The following is a 6,000-nucleotide window of genomic DNA, read 5'->3' on the forward strand; positions in this document are numbered from 1 at the left end:
AGATACAACAAGAGGATGTATATTGCGCTCGAAGGTAAATTAATCCAACCGTCAAAGTCGTTAGTAAGTAAATAGCCACCTCTCACTCTCTCCTGCTGCTCCAAATGGGATTGCTGATTGTCTCCTCACAGAACCCCAGTAGAATTAGGCACACACCGATGATGTCATCTGTGGGCGTGAGATGGATCGGTCGTTCGCCCACAGATGACGTCATTGGTGTGTGCCTACTTCTAATACTTCTGACCACTTGGTCACGGATTTTCCCCTGCATCGGGCGATCCTTCCTTCCCTGAGTTTAGGGTGACCACCTGCATCGGGTTCTGTAGCCATATTCAAGGTGGTTCAAGCTGGGTGGAGTTTTTACCCATACTGATTGACTCCTGTGGCATCTCAGATTTGTAGTTACCTGGTGTTGTACCTGTAGAGGTGTGAACACCGAAACAGTTCTGCCTCAATATAGCCAAAAACTGTATCTTTCTTTTTTTGTTTCAATTTTTTTATTGTTTTTAGAGAGATAGACATCGTACAGTAAACATTTCCATATAAGTGATACAAACTCACAGTCATAGGAAGAGAAAAAATGAAACATTGCATTTAAACATAAACATTGTACTGTTGTCTTCTTTTCCTATGTATCTACTTTCTTTTGGTGAGATCTAAATATCTTTTTCAAGTCTTATTGGGGGAGCAGCCGCTTCCTTGTGTATCTCTCTGTGAAAAATCAAAGGAGAGAAGAGAGGGGAAAGAGGGGCGGGGGCCAGAGGGGGAGGGGGGGGAGTTGTCAGTGCTGATATTCGGTGGCTCATCTCTTAAGATTGTCAATCTTCTGGCCAAATTTCCCAGATCTTGTGAAACTTATCTACCTTTTGGCTAAGTTGTGCCGAGAGGAGTTCCATTACCCTAATTTCCCTAATCCTTCTCAGTACTGTCCGTCTGGAGGGAGCATTGATCTTTTTCCAGGCCGCGGCAATCGAGCAGCGGGCTGCTGTGAGGACATGATTTATCATTTCACCCACTTTCGGCTGCAGGCCCTCTATCGGTTTGGATAAGATCATAGACAGCGGGTCCACCTCTATCTCCACCCCCAGGAGTTCTCGTATCATTGTTTGTATCATGATCCAGAACCCCTGAATTTTTGGACAATTCCACCAGATATGAGCCATATCTCCTCTTTGCCCGCATCCTCTCCAACACAAATCTGAGGACCCGGGGAAAATCTGGCTCAGCCTATTCGGTGTTAGGTACCAATGAAATAAGATTTTATATATATTCTCTTTTATAGTGGTACAAATTGATCTTTTGGAGGCTGCTTCCCAAATATCCTCCCAGTCGTCTAAATCTATTTCTAAATTTAAATCTTCTGCCCATTTTAGCATATAACTATGATTAGTGTGCTGCGGATATCGCCAGGCCCAGATACACCCCCGAGATCAGACCTTTACAGTAATAGCCTCTTCTGCATAGCCTCTCAAATTTTGTTAGGGCCGAAAACGCCAAATCTTTTGAGACTGTTTGTAAATAATGTCAGATTTGTTAAAAGCCAAATACTGGTAGGTTTGTAATTTGATATTTTTTCTGTAAATCTGGAAGTGGTAAAATCTTACGTTTAGATACAAAGTCATCGGCTATTACCATCTTTGGCTCTTTGAATTTACTAAGTCCCTTTGGGAGACAGCCTGGAAGAAACTCAGGGTTGTTGAATATAGGGGTCAATAGTGTAGCGGAGGATGCCAGATCATATTTCCCCTTGTTTCTAGCCCATATCTTCCATGTACATCTCATTGCTCCCAGTTTTAATTTTTCCGCGAAGGTCTCTCTTCATCCCTCGGCCCAAAGGGCGGCCGGAAGAGACAGAGGTTCCACATAGGTAGACTCAATCCCAAGCCAGCAACTTGTAGTTGGATCATTGTTCCACATTATAACTTGTTTTAGTTGGGCCGCCAAATAGTATTTAGTGATATTAGGGACTCCCAACCCTCCGCAATCTTTTAGTGCTAGCAAAATTGATCTAGCAACCCTTGGTCTTTTGTTTTTCCAGATAAATTGAAAAATTCTGTTTTGAATATTTTTGAGCTCAGACAGTGGGATGTCTATTGGTAGAGTCTGGAAATAATATAGAAGTCTTGGCAGAATATTCATTTTAACTGTAGTTATTCTTCCTAGCCAAGATATCGGATATTCGTTCCAGCTCTGGAGATCTTTTTTTATCTTTTCAAAAAGGGGGGGATAGTTATATTGGTTTAAGGATTTATAGAAACTTGATATCTGTATTCCCAGATACTTAATCTTTGTCGAGCTCCATTTATAATTAAAGTTTGCTTGTAGCAACTTAACTTCGGGTACTGTCAGGGATAAATTTAGTGCCTCCGACTTGTCCGTGTTAATTTTGTATCCTGAAATTTTACTGAATTGATCTAGTTGGGATTGTAAATTCGGTAGGGAAGTCAAGGGGTTGGCTAGAATTAGGATGATATCATTGGCAAAAAGGGATATTTTATAGTTTGTCTCTCCAATTTCAATTCCTTTAATATTTTTTTCGTCTCTGATTGTAGTTGCCAGGGGTTCTATGGAGAGGGTGAACAGAAGCGGAGACAGGGGGCATCCCTGTCGGGTACCATTATTAATTTTTATGGGATTTGAGTCTCCTCCTTGAAGTTTCACAACAGCTGTGGGAGTTTTGTAGAGGGCTCTGACCCCCTCTAGAAACTGGCCCCTAAATCCGAATTTAATCAGTGTTTGATCTAAAAAGTCCCATCTTATCCTGTCAAATGCTTTTTATGCATCTAGACTCGGCAAGATAGCCTTTGTGTTTGAGAGATGTACATGGTCAATGTAAGGGTCTAGGAGTCACGCCGCCCTCGACGTGCTCCTCACTCACCGGCAGCTCCGACAGGTCCTCCCGCGGCACGCAGGCAGCCTCTCTCCGGAACGCGGATCACTACTCCACGTGGGCGCGCGCGCACACGCCAAAACTCCCCTTCTACTCTCGGTCCGGCGGCTACGCTCGGTCACGCGGCCGCAAGCACAGCTACACAGAGGCGTGGCCACACGGAGCCGCACCAACCCCTTAAAGGCACAGCACCTCAAACCATTGCTGCAATCCAATGCAGTCTGACTACTGGGCTTTATGGCTCCTCCCCTGGGACTCATGCTGGACCTATCCCTGCCGTAGCCTGGCCCTTCCACACACCCCCACCTTGCTGCGCTGCCATTGGACCCGCTCTCCTATATATACCTGACAGTGTCACTGACTTGTTGGCTGAGCATAGAACCAGTTGTTCTCATCACTCTCTGCCTCCCTAGTCCTGTCTTGTCCTGTTTTGTTTTTGCAGTCCTCCTCGTGTACCGAACCGGCTTCCGCTACGTCTACCCGCACCTCTGGCATCCGGAACTCGGCATATGGCAAAACGACTCTCCGCACCTCTGGAATCCCGATCCTGGCAAACGGTAAACGATTACGTCCTTATCTCTATCCCGGACTTTGCATACAGCACCCTCTACCATCCGTACCTCTCCTGCCCCGATCCGGACTCCCAGACTACTCTACTGTCAAGACGTGCCCTCGTGGCTGTGGGTGGCGTTATATCCTATCCCACCTCAGCACCGCGGTCCCGTCTCGTTTGTGGTGAGCACGCCCTGACAGTCAATAAGATTGATAATTTTTCTAGTATTATCGGAGGCTTGTCCTCCAGAGACAAACCCAACCTGGTCTATATATATTAAACTGGGTAGTATTGGGGTAAGTCTATTTGCTAAAAATTTTGCTGAAAAGTTTTAAGTCTGAATTAAGGAGGGCTATGGGGCGATAGTTACCACACTGTAGTGGGTCTCTCCCTTCCTTATGTATAATTGCTAAATTTGCTTTGGACATTGATGTCGGTATGGCCGCTGTAGAGGGAGAGGGGGTTGGCCCGGTATTAAAGGGGTTGCACCCCCTATGGCCACCCCCTGACCTCACCAGGGAGGCAAGGGGTTAACTGGACTGCGGTCCAGGAAGGTGGTTTACACCTTGTCATGTCATGAAAAATGTATGTTCCCCTGTTCCCATGGTTCATTATAATCCTGTGTTTTAAAGATGTTTTAAAGTGCATTTCTGTATCTCCAGTTCTGGAGGACGCAGAGAGTTGATATTTGGCCAATATGTGGAGTCACTGTAGGCATTAAAAACTGGCAAATTTCGACCCACTGAGCCCACCAGAATGGAACTTATTAATATGTGTAGATATTAAAGTATATATATGGTATTTTGGATCTGATCTGAAAATGCAGACTCCATCTGCTAGGCTAATAGGTCATGAAGGGCAGCCGGCTGATTGAACCTAAGCATCGTGATCAAAAGTTAACTGCCTGATTGTTTACAGTAAGTATTAATCAACAGATCAAGTACTAATCAACAGATCAAGTACTAATCAACAGACTGCCACTCTAATTGTTACCTGAGGGTGGAGAATCATCAAACTGGAGTGGTTTGTAAGTGTTATGTCTACACCTACAAACAATGCAGATACTTCATTTGATAGACTGGTCGTCGCCCCTGATTTAATTATGGGGCTACCCATAGAGTCCCAGTACACATGGGGTAATTAGCCGGGGGGCATGGGTTAATCTGTGTCTCCACGTTAGGGATTGGATACAGATAATTGTTCACCAATAGTCTGTATTCAATGTTAAGAATAGGGTTACACAGGTATATAAACTGTGTCAACCCTACAGTTTTGTGTTCTTCTTCTGATACCATCTTGAATGTCACCGGATTGCTGGAGAATTGCTAGCTGATACTTCTCCATTCCCCAACCCTAAGTAAGTGTTACCTACTTGTCTGTTAATTGTACTATATTGCTGTGTTCACCTTATTTAAGGAATGAATTATATTTTATTATATCTAAGCCTCGTTCAGTTCAACCCAGATATTTGGTGTTCATTATATCTTGTCATAAGCTACCGTGACAACCGCTCCCTCTAGAAACGAATTAAATACATCCAGCATATACGGGGATAACACCATCTTAAATTTTTTATAGTACTAATTTGAGAAGCCATCTGGGCCCGGCGTTTTGCTAGCTTTCAATTGAGCAATGGCTTCTAACAAATCTTCCTGCGTTATATCTTTGTTCAGTTCTAGAATATTCTCTTCCGATAGTTCTGGAAGTTTACAATTCTCCAAATACCTAGAGATAGCTTCTGATCCAGAGGATCGGTTCTTTGGGAATTTTAGGTTATACAATTTAGAATAGAAGTCTGAGAACTCCTTTGCTATTTGCTTCTCATTGAATGTTTTTTCTCCTGACCTAGTTTGGATAGCTGTGATTTGCGATTTGGTTCTCAGACCTCTAAGTTTGGATGCTAAGGCTTTGGTCCCGCTGCGTCCGGCGGCGTGCGCTACTTACCATCTGATGGTATCCTTCTGAGCCGGTCCCAGTCCCTCCTCCCTGCACGGCTCACTACACGCTGTGACGCGTCAGCCGCCAGGGGATGCAAGAGAATTGTAATCCCAGGCGGCGACGCGTCACATGGTGTGGCTGTGAGCCAATGATGAGAGGAGGAGGGGAGGGCTTCGGAGAGGAGGGCTTCGGAAAAGAGGAGGGGAGGGCTTCGGAGAGGAGGAGGGGAGGTCTTCGGGAAGCGGGGAAAGCAGTTGCAGCTGCAGCACCAAGGGAGCCCCCCTGCTCCCTCCCACAGTCTCTCTCCTCTGTGAGCAGAGACACACTCCGGCACAGTGTGATGGCCCCGCCCCCCTGCTCCCTCCCACAGTCTCTCTCTCCTCTGTGAGCAGAGACACACTCCGGCACAGTGTGATGGCCCCGCCCCCCTGCTCCCTCCCACAGTCTCTCTCCTCTGTGAGCAGAGACACACTCTGGCACAGTGTGATGGCCCCGCCCCCCTGCTCCCTCCCACAGTCTCTCTCCTCTGTGAGCAGAGACACACTCCGGCACAGTGTGATGGACCCGCCCCCCTGCTCCCTCCCACAGTCTCTCTCCTCTGTGTGAGCAGAGACACACT

At 46.0% G+C, this 6,000-nt stretch overlaps 1 protein-coding gene across 3 annotated transcripts in view; it reads right to left on the minus strand.

Annotated features, from left to right (window-relative positions):
• Positions 1–5,677, minus strand: part of SLC25A45 (solute carrier family 25 member 45) — an 80,276-nt gene extending 74,599 nt beyond the window's left edge. For 2 of the 3 annotated variants that reach the window (XM_075569880.1, XM_075569878.1), the window contains exons 1-2: positions 5,388–5,677; positions 3,236–3,437 (exon numbers count right to left, since the gene is read on the minus strand). The gene's annotated coding sequence lies outside the window, so the exon portion shown is untranslated. The remainder of the gene's footprint in view (positions 1–3,235; positions 3,438–5,387) is intronic. The other variant, XM_075569879.1, reaches the window with a different exon arrangement.
• Positions 5,678–6,000: the final 323 nt, after the last annotated feature.

This window comes from Ascaphus truei, chromosome 14, assembly GCF_040206685.1.
Source record: "Ascaphus truei isolate aAscTru1 chromosome 14, aAscTru1.hap1, whole genome shotgun sequence".
NCBI classification, from domain to species: domain Eukaryota; kingdom Metazoa; phylum Chordata; class Amphibia; order Anura; family Ascaphidae; genus Ascaphus; species Ascaphus truei.